A 13,231-nucleotide genomic window follows, 5' to 3' on the forward strand; every position below is an offset into this window, starting at 1 on the left:
TCCCAGGCTAGGGGTCCCATCGGAGCGGTAGCTGCCAACCACAGCCACAGCAACGCCCGATCCGAGCCGCATCTGCAACCTGCACTACAGCTCATGGCAATGCCAGATCCTTAACCCACTGAGCGAGGCCAGGGATCAAACCCACAACCTCATAGTTCCTAATTGGATTCATTTCCACAGCACCATGACGGGAACTCCCCCATTCCTTTTAAATGGCCAAATTAGAAGGCCAGAGTCTGTTTTGAATACTTGCTTTAGAAAGACTTTCTGGGATTAATTTCTTGCAGGGAGTGGTCCAGCGTTTTACGAGACACAGCTTTATCTGCATCATTAGGACAAAATAACCAGCTTCCTGCTGCTCCTCCTTAGTGGGTGGGAACGCAGTTTGGACCAGGCATTTCGGGCCATCTCCTGAAGCAAAAAGGCCCCTGGCCAGTCCCAGGTGCTTGGGCGGGATGGCAGCTCCTGCGCCGTGCTTGCCTGTCTGTCCTACATGCCGGCCAGTTCCCATTCTGAGAGCAGAGGCCTTGTCTGACCACTCAGAGCCTTAAAATAACACCTCTGTCCCATCAAGGGCCAAATTAATGTTTCCAGCCCAGCCCTCACTCCTGAATTTCAACCTTGGATCTCTAACTGCCCCCTGGGCATCTCAAACTCAACAGGGTCAGAACCACGCTGCTGACTGTCACTCTTACCGCCCCCTGCTTCCGGTTGTTCAGGTCAATCTCGGTCACAGCCCACATCCCCTCCAGATGCAAATGCTTCTGGATTTACCCTCAAAATAGAGCCGGAAACCAAGAGCCTCTACCACCTCCTGTCTGGCTCCCTCACCTGTCTCCTTGCCTCTGTGCTGGGCTCTCTGGTTGCCACCCAACAGCAGGCGGTACAGTTGGAATTTAAAGTAGAGCACATGGCTCACTTGAGGGGAGAAAAAAAACCAGCTCCAAGGTGCTAAAATGGCCAAGACGTTTGCACTTGACCCATGCGGACCCTTCAGTTAGCAGGTGCCCTGCAGGTGTCCTAGGTCACACCCTTGGAGCAGCAGTTTCAATCAAAGTGGAACCCTGGGGACCAGGCTGCCATCTGCCGGTCCCCAGGAAGCCCAGGCCCGCTCTGTCTCCACCCCACCCCACCCCCCATCAAGTGTTCTGAGCGTTTCTAAAGCATCATCCTGATCAGTTGGTCTGCAGCCTTTTGAGGTGCAGCTTCATGTTTAGTCATGAAGTTTCATTCTTGAATTCTCTGCTTCCTGGGGGAAGGCTGGCACCAAGAGCCGAAGCAAGGGTCTGTTTTCATTCAACTAAGGCCCTGATCTCCACCACTCACCTCCCTGCAACCACCCCGCTTGGGAGGGGGCTGATCACGTGCCGTCTTTAATCCTCCCAGCTCTCTCTGGGGAGGCGGGGGGTTGGGGGGAGGCTCACTTCTCAGGTCAAGTGTCTGAGGCACAGAAAGATGGAGTGACCTGCCCAGGAATGACCCTGGCTCTACGGGTGCCAGGCCCGGGTCAGGGCTTCTACCTGCATTTGGAAGGTCATCAAGCCTGGGGGTAAATGCCGTTTTGCATCCGAAGGGCTTGACACAAAAGCAGTGTGTCAATCCACCCCTGTAAGTCTCACGACCTCTCCCTGAGCCTCAGTTTCCCCGCCAAATGGGATCAGTGAACCTCCCTGGAGAGATGGCTGCAAGGACTTGATGAGATGACGGTGCTGGCTTATTAGTCCTGGGCAGGTGTTTATGGACCGGTAAAGAAGGAGAACAGAAGAATGCGAGTGAAAAGGCAGGGAAGGAGACAGGCCAGGCCAGGCAGAGCACAATTCTATTTCCCTAGTCTCACGGATTAGAGGGTAAGTTAGGGTACGGATTGGAAACGGTTCACCAATGAATCAACACAGATAAACATGAAAGCACAAGGTCTCAACAGCTCAGATACAGAAATACACAATCTGTCACCTTGACCAAGCACACAACTAGCTTCCAGCCACCTGAGAGCATAGGCACATGTCTTTAAGCGGGATGGCGTTAGAGCAGAAGGCCTGTGTACACCTGTGTCATAGGAATTAGAACGGGTCCAAGGTCCACTGAGTTTAATGGTTCTATAATGAAAATACCAGTGTCCCGACCAGTGTGGAACATGCATCTTCTCCATTCTCCACTTTTTCCGTGATGACCCATCAACTTACAAACAACTCAGACCTTCTCTAGGCTCAGCTGCCCTGCCTGGGAAGACTAAGCAACTGCATGAATGCAGATCTGAGCTGAGCTCATCTGCCGGCCCTTTCCTCCAATTCAGCAGAATTTCTTCCGATGACATGCAGCAAAGAGGCACCTCTCCTCTCGAGCAACCACACGGCTTCTAAGGCAGCGACCACAGGCAGGAAAGCATTCTAAACAAACCACACTGGCTTCCGCGTCCTCCTGCCGTTTTATCACTGCCCCGGCCCCAAACCTCTGCTGAGAGGCAGCAGCCACCAAGCCAGCCCTGCAAAAGGAGCCGTTGTTGCCTTTTTTAAAAACAAAAAGAATAATGGTAAAAAACAGAAGCACAAGAAAAGAAACAGTGCTCCAAACCCACAGCTCAGCCTGCAATCGCAAATGAGATGCTAAGATTGATCCCGAAACATGTGGGAAGCCGTCGTCCTCTCTGGGGGTTGGAGGGAATTCAGCAAGCATTTATGATAAGACATGTGCGTGTCCTTGGCCTTGCTGATGCAGGAGAGGGGGCAGTGAAGCAGGCGGGTCGAGCGCTCCAGCCGGATGAGGGGCTGGAAGCCCAGAGCAGGAGGTCACCTCTCTTGTCACACAGTGCCAGAGAAGTTCCTCGTGGCCTCTCAGAAGGGGCCCCAAGCCCCAGGCCTGCCTCTGGAGACCTCTCCTTTGAAAACCAGCACCACCCCTGCTGCTTAGAAAGGACTTGCTGGCTATGTACCGACTCCTCCAGCCTCGTCTCCGCCTCCCCCTGCCATAAATTCACCTTCCAGATCATTCGATGTCCTTCCGTACGTGTCACAACCTGCTCACAGCACAGGGCCCCCCAACCCCAGCCAAGAAGGTTACCCCTCCAGACACCCACCTGTTCCAAAGCCCCACAGAAGCCCGCATCCCGAGAGGAGGCAGTCCCCTCTTCGTGGTCACATCAGCCTGAGGCATTTTGTCCTGAAACCTTCCCCCAGATGATTTGAGTCACATCTGCTTCCCTCTCAGGTCCCTCAGCCCAGTTTGGTGTGAGAATTGATGGACCTGCAGACTGTCCCCAGCAAGCACCTGGCAAGCCCTCACCCTCGGGCCCACCGACTGGCACCAACTCCCACCACCAGCCTGAGGAGGGGGAGGAGGGTGCCAGGCCAAGCACCCGAGGGACAGCAGATAAACCTGGGACCCCTGGGCTCCCCAGCCGACCCCGCCCAGGCCCAAGAAGTCACTAGCTGCCTGGAAAGAAACTTCACCAGGTTCAAGCAGGAACCAGACCTGCTCCTACATCTCTCTCAAAGAGAGTCAGAGGCCCAGGCCTGGCACTGATGGCTCTCAACGCAAAAGCTGCCTGGAGTGACCAGCACAGACTGTGTGTGTCTGTGACACTACGCCAGCTCTCCCGCAGGTACCTTAACCCTCCCAGGTCACGCAGACAGAGCCCCAACTCCTGCCTCACCCCCGATGAAACCTTTCGGCGATACAGTCCTTGCTATGGACTGAACTGTGCGCCCAGCTTGCCGTGCTGAGGCCCTGGCCCTCCCAGTGACAGTGTCTGGAGGTGGGCCTCTGAGAGGCGATGAGGGTTGGATGAGACCGTGAGGGTGGGCCCTCCTGGTGGCGTCAGTGGAGACACCAGAGAGCTTGTGTGCTTGGGCCCTGGGCTCAGCCGGAAGGCATCCAGTCACCAGAACCCCGTCACGCCAGCAGCCTGATCGCAGATGCCCAGCCTCCAGAGCTGCGAGAAGACTCATTTCTGCTGTTGACACCACTCAGTCTGTGGACGCGGTCATGGTGGCCTGAGCTACGACACTCCTGCAAGCCCCATTCTGCCCGAGAGCATTTCTAAGATCCCCGTGGCTCAGAGGGCAGGCTGCCAGCGAAGCCGCTGAGCTTAAGAGCTTGCCCAAGGTCACACTCAGGGGCAGGGTTGGAACTGGGAGCAGGTGCGGGTGCGGCCCCACCCCCAGGCCTTCTGGCCACCTGGCCCTGTGCCGGGAATGCTGCCTCTTCCCGTTATGTGTCTGAATCCTAGAATCCTACTCCTCTGCCTACATCCAGCCTCAAGGGCTGCCCGGGTTCCCCTGGCCACCAGCCCCTTCTCCTGTGCCTGCCCTCTGCTGATCTCACAAAGGCAGCCCTTCTGAGCCTGATAAGGCTGCACGGCTCTGCGGGTGGTGGCCAGAGATGACGCAGATGAGGGGCTGAAGCGCAGCCGAGAGGAGCTCACACCTGGGACAGGCTGGGGTCAAATCCAGCCTGCCGTGGACTTGATCCCCTGGCCCCATCTCCACCTGCCTGCAGAAAGTGGGCAATAATGGTTCTTAATTTTAGAGGGAATTTTAACAATTTTAGAGGGAATCAATGAGTTGACCCATGATGCTGTGAACAGCATCTGGCATGTGAGCCAATTGTTTAACGTCTTGGGCCTCAGTTTCCTCATCTGTAAAATGGGAATAACAACGTGCATCCCAGAGATGCTGGGCACTGCGTACAGTTGACACGATGCCAAGTTTAAAAAAAAAAGTGTTAATAGCTATTAATATTAACATCATCAGTACACATCCGTCCACCCCACAGAGAACACGTGGTTGACAGACTGGATTGCCTGGTGGCCAGACCACCTTCTTTCACCAAAGCACTTTCACCATGGAAGCCATTGCTGAATTTTCAGAACGGGTAGGTCTGAGGTCAGCTCAGCTGCCAGAGATGCGTTGTCACATCCTGCCGAGGGTGGGGGGGCCCTCCCAGGCCACCCTACCCCGTGCACTGCCTGCCTGGGCCAGCGACACACAGAACAGCCTCTGAGTCACCAGTATTCTGCAAACCAGAGGTCCCCGGAAGCCAGCCCTGGCAGCAGGCCTGCTTGGTCCCCAGCAGCCCCCACATCTTCCCAGCAAGACCCTGGGGCTTACGAGAAAAATGCCGCACCTCGTCCCAACCTGTCCTCAGCTCTCGGGATGAGTAAACATGGCAGTTCTGAGGCTCCTGTTTCGAGTAAGAAGCTGAGGTGCTAACTGGGAGGAGGGCAGATCGGGTGCCGCCAGGAAGGTGCCAAGCCCTGGGGGGTGGAGGAGGCCCCCTGCCTGAGCCAGCCTCCGGGGAGGCACACTCGTCCTGCTCTGGTCGAGTCCACGTCTCTCATCTCCATTTCCCAGGGCCTCAGTCCCAGCAACCTCCCCCAGGCCTACCCTTCACCCGAGTCAGACTTGGATGCAGCACTCCAAATCCACATGCAGCGCCACCGCATCGAGGCCAAGAGGGTGGTGCCTGAGCTGCTCCCCAAGCCTGGGAGCTTGGCTGCTTGGAAAGACAAGGGCAGGAGGTTAAGTCCATCTCCTCCACAGTTTCTAAAGGACCGCATGTGCACAGTGGGCGCCTTCTATGCTTGTACGCAGGGCCCTCTCTCTCACAGGTATCATCTCATTTACAGCCGCTGACAGTTCTGTAAGCACGTGCCAGTGTTCACGGAAGCTTCGCATTAGCTGGATCAGGGCGAACCCCACAGGTGCAGGCATTGGCACAGCCCTTCTGTGGCACGTGATTACCATGGTGATGGATCCTGGTTCGGGGGGAGGGTTAGCATGGCTCAGGCTTTAAGGACCCCGAATCTTGAAGCCCAAGACAAGACAACGTCAATGCCTCACTGGGACCTCATCTCGCCTTTGCTGCCATAGCCCCAGCACCAGCGACAGAGCCCAGCACATAGTAGGTGCTCAATAAAAATTTCATGGCAAAATGGTTGAATGAATGAACGAAACACAAACTCCTAACCGACTGGGATATAATCAGAATTTGCCCAGTTAGGTCTGGTTTTCAACGGTCTCCAGGGAACTGGTCTGAAACTCCAGGAAGGAAGTTGCTGGCCAGCTGTTCTATTAACTGTACGTGAAACCTCCTCATACATGTAGTAGAATAAAAATTACCATTATTTTATTATTTATATGGCACTTTTCTACAAAGCACGTCACAAAATATTACTGTAATCCCCACAGTAATCCCAGAGAGTAGGTTGACTGTCCCTATTTTATAGATGAAGAAACTGAGGCACAGAGAGATGAAGGAATATACCCAGCTTCTACAACTACGAGGTAGCCGAGCCAGGATTCAAGCCTACCCAGTCTGGCTCAAGCTATTGAAGATGGGAATTCTTTTGCAATTATCATCTGGCCACCAGAACCTACTTCTTCTCATGCAACTCAGAACAAAGACTGGTCCTTGGGAGACCTCAACTTTCATCAGGGTTACACAGTAGAAGTCACCCATATAGTATTTCAAGGAAAAATAGAGATGAGATAGCATGCATCTGGGGGGATGAACTGTAAGCAGCAAAGAGTGGCCTGGCCCCTTTCGGACCGTGATGCCAAGCCTGAGGCACATATCTAAGGGGTGAGATGGTGCTAGAGTATCATAAGCCCTAAAGTAGAACCAAATCCTGAGATTCAGAGAAAAAAGGCAGCTTCCCAGATGTAACTGGAGGCTCCCAGCTTGCTTCTGTTGGCAGTATTCTCCAGCAAAAGAGGAAAATTGAAGCTCTCTCCCCACAAAACCACCGGCAACCTGTATTTCTGGACTCAAGGTGGTGGCACTCTGATTCTGGCGTTGGGCTCTGACAGCATAAAAGGCATCCTCTCTCCAAAGAAAAGAATAACCATCTCAGCCTCCAGTCAGGGACCTATCTGACGGGGAAACCCAGGTTATCCCAGAGGGTGACAGAGGTGAGTGGCCACCAGACTGCAGCTATCCACAGCCTTCTAGTTAGAATTCCCCTTGGATGGATTTTTCCATCCCACCCAACCCACTGCTGGGACCCAGGGGATCCCACTTGGCTTGGAGCAAGGACACTCCTTTAAGATGGAGGATTATTTTCTTCCTTACTCTCCTCTAGTCCCTCCAGCCTTCCTTCTACACTCTAAATGCACCAAGCTCGCCCCAGGGCCTTTGCACTTGCTGTTCTCTCTACCAAGGCTGCTCTTTCCTTAGATATTTGCAAGGCTCTATCAGCCAGATCTCTGCTCAAATGTCACCTCCTCTCGGAGGCTCCCCTTATGGAATAGCACTCATGCCACCCACCACTCTCTGTTCCCCTCTACCCTGCTTTGCCTTTTTTCATAGCGCTTGCTCTATCTGGTGGTATTGTTTATGTTTAGACTGAAGAGGGCAGGGACTCGGAGCCTTGTTGTTGCCTGCAGTCCCCAGCAGGGCACAATAAATAGCTGGTGGGTGAACAAATGATTAAGGAACGATGGAACAAATGAATGGATGAGCTATGGCCTCGGAGGATTGGCAGCCCAGCATGAACGTCATTGAGGCCAAACACGGGGGCTCTAACCTCTGTCTCTGCAGAGCAGATTCCGAGACAAACAGCGACAAATCATGCTCCGCTGTCATAAGGGAGAAGCCGGGGCCTCTAAGCGCTCAGCCGCGGGTCCCCGCCTGGCTCCTGACTAGTGAAATCCCCGCTCAGAACCTGCACACCCACAAAGCACCTGGCGCCCCGTGAGGCGCTCAGCCGGCAGAGCGAACTGGGCCATGGATGGGCTGATGACACAGCTGTGGGGCTGGGTCCCCAACCTCAAGCTTTGTTTTCCACTCAGTCCGACTTCAAGGAGAAAGTGTCTCTCCACTTGGGAACAACTCTATCCTGAGCTCATTTCACACGCCAGCTGGGATGTGGCTGGAAATTGCCCATGAAAAGACCACAGCGGGAGGCCGGTTTTAAGAGCAGCGCGTCCTCAGGAAACCGGAAAGTCTCAGAATCAGAGGGTCGGCCTTTGCAGCCACAGCCCCTGCCATCCTGGCCCTGAGTGCACGCACGCCTGCTGGGCTTTCGGGGGCAGGGGGCAGGTTTAGGGAGCAGCCTGGTGACCTGGGAAGGGTACCCCGGCCCGCGCAGCAGAGTCAGAGGCCAGAACGACAGTGAGAGGTGGCTCCACCTTGACTTCTGTTACGAAAGATGACCTTGAGCAGATTTTAGAAGAACCCCACAGAACGTCAGCACTGCACAAGGTCCATTTCCCCCCACTGAGGCTGAGGATTTGAGGCCATTCTGTGCAGCTTGACAGGCTGACTCTCCGTGTCTGCAGACAAGCACAAGGATGCTTTCTGGGGAGTAACGAGCTGGAGACCAAACCTACCAGAAAATCAAGACCATCTACAAAGCGGCCGTAATCAAGAATGGTCGCAGGGGACCAGCTCATCCGGGAATAAAGCCAAGGGACCGGCAACGCAGGGACGAGGCCTGCGCTTATGTGGAAGCTGTATTTACAGCATGAATGGATCGCAGGCCTGTGGGGAAGGGATGACTTCGCAGTAGATGGTCTGGGGCCACTGCTTATCCCCAAGGAAAACAATGAACTTAGAACCGTAGGCTATACTGGCTACAAAACTCAAGTTCAGGGAGTTCCCATCGTGGCACAGCAGAAACAAATCCAACTAGGATCCGTGAGGTTGTGAGTTCCATCCCTGGCCTCACTCAGTGGGTTAAGGATCCAGCATTACCGTGAGCTGTGGTGTAGGTTGCAGACGCGGCTTCGATCCAGTGTTGCTGTGGCTGTGGTGTAGGCCGGCAGCTACCGCTCTGATTTGACCCCTAGCCTGGGAACCTCCATAGGCCACAGGTGCAGCCCTAAAAAGCAAAAGGAAAAACAAAACACAAACCCAAGTCTAGGTGGATTACAAACTTAAGTGTGAAAGATAAGACTGGAACGTATCTGGAAGACAATGCAGGAGAAGCTCTCTTTATAAGGTCAGGGTGAGAGAGGACTTCCTAAGCCCTGCCCGTCCAGTCTTGAGGGGCATCAGATTCACTGCAGGCCTCGCACAAGCGCAGCTTGCTGGGCCCAACCCTGGCATTGCAGATGCAGTGGGTCTGTGGGTGGGGCCCGAGAATTTGCATTTCTAACAAGTGCCCAAGTGACGCAGACGCTGCCAGTTCAGTAGGACTTTTCCAGTAGCACGGTCCCAAAAGACACTCAAAAAAGCGCAAACCTTGCCCAAACTCAACATAACTACATTAAGAGTCTGTTCGGGGAAAGATACCCACGTTACACCCAGAGCTTTGCAAACATTTTTTTGTTTTTTTGTTTTTTTGGTCTTTTTATGGCTGTACCTGCATATGAAAGTTCCTAGGCTAGGGGTCAAATCAGAGCTACAGCTGCTGGCCTGTACCACAGCCATAGCAAAGCAGGACACAAGCCAAGTCTGTGACCTACACCACAGTTCATGGCAACGCTGGCTCCTTAACCCACTGAGCAAGGCCAGGGATTGAACCTGTGGCCTCATGGATCCTAGGCGGGTTCGCTACCGCTGAGCCATGATAGGAACTCCTGCAAACACTTTAAAGATCTTACAGAATCAAACACTGGGAGGATGCAGAGCCAGGAAATTAGCTCACTGTGGCTGATGGGAGTATGAACTGGTACAACCGCTTTGGAAGACAATGAGCATTGTCTAACCAGCAGATGTGCAGCCCAGTGACCAAGCAGTCTCACAGGTAGCAACTCCTCTGTGTGGGTGCCCTGGGAGACAGAAAAAGAACATTCTGGAAAGCACGGTCTGTACCAGCATGGGGGAAAAAATCTGGAAACAGCCAACTGTCCACCATCGGCAGAATGGGAAAATGAGCTCTCCCGTGAACGACGACGCAATGGAGACGAGGAAAGAACTACAAAAACGACAACATACGAATACCAAGAACATCCCAGGAAAGCAAACAGCCAGAAGACTGCAGAACGGCTGCATTTATGTGAAGCTCACAAGCACGCAACATCAAGTGGTAAAACCATTTGGAAAAGGGAAAATCACAAAGGCACAAGAGAGCGAGCAGTGAGTCTAAGGTGGGAGGGAAGAAACCACATTCCGAACGGCAGGTTCAATCCGGTGCCTCCGCGGGAGGAACACACGAGGGAGCCTCGCCCCAAACCTCCAACTCAGTCTGATCCAGCTGCTCGTCTCCCTCCTGGGGGACAGGAAGTGCCAAGGACATGGCAACACCCATCGACGGCACGTCAGGGCTGCCATCAGCCAAACCCAGCCTGTGTGCAAACCACTGGGCTCCTTCGACGCCAAGACGGCGAGAGGGGAAGGACGAGGGGGGCCCGGACGGATAAGAGAAACAGAAAACCCATTTCAAACAACCCCCGTGGGCGAGCCTGCCCTGGATCCAGAGTCTGACAAACGGGGAAAGAAAACTTTGGGTATGTATGAGAATTTGAGCGCCGAGTTTGCTATTAAGGGGTTATTTTAACACACAACTGTACCTAAAATAGGTAAACAACAAGGACCTACTCTACAGCACAGAGAACTATATTCAGTATCTCGTAATAACTGAGAAAAGAATCTGATGGAGAATATTCGTATGACTGGATCACTCTGTTGACCACCTTAAACGAAGATATGGTAAATCAATTATATTTCAATTTCTAAAAAAAAGTTTTAAATACAAAAACCAATTAGGCAAAAAAAGAATTATTTTAGGTATGAGAATGAAAATCAAAGAAAAGTTTTCTAATGAATCCTCTTGTAGAGAAACACAGCTGGAAGGTTTGCAAATAAAATGTTTTCAAAAGCAGACAAGCGCAAAAGCAACGCTGGTGTTCTTTTTCTTTAAGCTCGGGGTAGGTACATGGTATTTTTCTGTGTTGTTATTTTTTATTTCTCACTTATATTTAATGAAGACAATCTGCTATTTCAAGGAAGGAAGAAGGAAGAGAGGAGGGAGGGAGGAGGTGGGGAAGGAAACGGCAAGAAGCAAGAAGGAAGACAAGACAGATCACCTCGCACCTACCGTGCAAGAACTGGCCTGGGGAACAACCACCGCGTGCCCCATGGGGAGTCAGGGAGGGGGCCTCCTGGTACACTTGGGGCAGGAGAAGGTCACCTCCTCTGAGAAGCCCTCCCTGATAGACCCTGTCCCAAATCTCTCGTAGCACCTATTTCTCTCCTTCACGGCATGCCTCTCCATCAGAGATACATGTCTCTGTTGTATTCGTGATCCTTCCCATTACACTGTAAGATTCACAGCGCAGGGACCGCCCCTCAGTGACCCAGCACCTGTCAGTTGACTCAGCTGGCCATGCCCGTCGAGTGACTGGGGGCTGGCATGTTCCAAGCACTTGCTCTGTGCTGGGTCCTGGCCTAAGAAAGCTACATGCATTAGCCATGCCGGATTCACAAGCCCTGGCGAGTTGGCCCTATTATCCTTTATTCCCATTTTGCAGGTCAGTAAACCAAGACTCGCAGGGACACAGCAGCAGGTGTCTGGGCCAGGATTTAAACGCAGGTGGGGATTCCAGGGCGCCAACTTGAGACCACTCTACCCTGCCTTCCTGCCTCGCCAAAAAATGTTGGCTTAATGCAAAAAAACAGAAGCCCTTTGTTCAAGCCTAAAATGACCAGCGTCAACCACTGAGAACCTGATTGATTGCGCCAGTTTTTCTCTTCCGCTAGCCCGTTCTAGGTCCTGGGCTGTTCCTTTGCATGCACATTTTCAGCTGCACTCGCGAGCCTGCATACCACACACACACACACACACACTCACACATGCACACGCACACAACTACATGTAGCCATATTAACAAACCATTCATGTAAGTTACCAAGTCAACACTCTTCGACTTGCTTTCTGCCTGGCACTTAACAGGTAGGTACCCAGCAAAAGTGGTGAGTGAAACTGACTAAACTGCAGGAAATTTGGGCCAGGGTGCCAAACCTTCCAACATAGAAACTAGAGGTGGCAGCCTCCGTGGGCAAACACCCCCGCCCATTCTCGCTACGATCCACACCACCCCCCCGCCCCCGGCATGCATGAGCCCTCGTGGGTGGAAACTCGAAGCTCCCACAGGAGGGGGCCCTAACCTTATCAGTCACTCCTATTTCAGCAGGAATTACTTTCAACAGATTGCTCTCCCTCCTGCCCTGCAGCCAACACCAGCCATGCAGAGGGAACTGCTAAAGGTTAGCAGCTCCCTCAGAGCAGCAGGTGCCCCAGGGCTGTGATCCAGAGTTTGCATTCGGGAAACTCTTCCCAGGGGGGTCCTGACCACGGTCAGTGCCCGGAGCCCACAGTGGGGTGAGCGCCCAAGACCTGCACACTCCGACATCAAAGAGCAGCGGGGATGGGCTGGGGGGGGCAGCGACCAAAGGGGTGGCGACTGCAAATGGGGCCAAAGACCTCGCCCCCTCCCCAGAAGCGACAGGAAGCCAGCCTGGGGCTGGTCCCCTCGGCTCTGGACGGCGTGAGAGGGAGAAGGGAGTTCCTGGGCGGAGGTGTGAATTTCTCAGAAGTCTGGAAAACACAAGGCTGGTTTCTGGTTTCTGCCCACAGAAACACCTGGAACCACAGGGGGAGGGAGGCCCCGCTGGCTGGGAGAGCCCAGGCCAGGCCCGGGGTGCAAACACCACACTGTTAACAGGGGGAGGGAAGCCCCGGGCCAGCTCTGATGCCCAGTCCAGCACATCCCAGGCCACCGCCTCAGGCTCCCGCCAGCTGGGCCCACGGGGATGCTGCCTTCATGAGGGTTAGGGGGCTGGAAGGCGGCAGGCAGCCAGAGCGATGGGGACCCGAGAGCCTGTGGCCGGCCTCCTGGCATGCAAAGCGGGAGAGCGATATGGGTCTCCCTGCAAAAAAAAAAAAGCGCTTCAGAGTCCAAAGGGAGCCGAGGCCAAGCAAACAAGGAAACAGGGGACCGGGAGGGCAGCACGAGGCTGCACCGACCCAGCGAGAGCAGCTGCCCTGCTCTTCAGGGAGCCTGCTCCTGGGTTGCACAACCGTTTCCATGGCACTTGGTTTTGCTGTCACAACAACCTCAGGATGGCCCGGCGCTGGGCAGCGCAGAGGCTGGAGGTGAGAAACGGCTTTTCTAGCAGGCCCCGCAGCCAGCACATTTTTGAAGGCCTGCCCCACCTGGTCCTCAGACTCTGCCTCTGTCAAGTCCGTCGGGGGGCCGTCTGAGGCCTGGGGAGCGTGACAGGAGGGGCGAGGGAGGGGGCATGGACCCACTGGAGCCTTCCAGGCTGTGCCCACGGAAGCGTGCTGCCC

The 13,231-nt window shown here is 54.0% G+C and overlaps 1 protein-coding gene across 7 annotated transcripts in view; it reads right to left on the minus strand.

Moving 5' to 3' along the window:
• NFATC2 (nuclear factor of activated T-cells 2) overlaps positions 1 to 13,231 on the minus strand; it is a 163,804-nt gene that overhangs the window by 12,344 nt on the left and 138,229 nt on the right. The window lies entirely within an intron of this gene.

This window comes from Sus scrofa, chromosome 17, assembly GCF_000003025.6.
Source record: "Sus scrofa isolate TJ Tabasco breed Duroc chromosome 17, Sscrofa11.1, whole genome shotgun sequence".
NCBI classification, from domain to species: Eukaryota; Metazoa; Chordata; class Mammalia; order Artiodactyla; family Suidae; genus Sus; species Sus scrofa.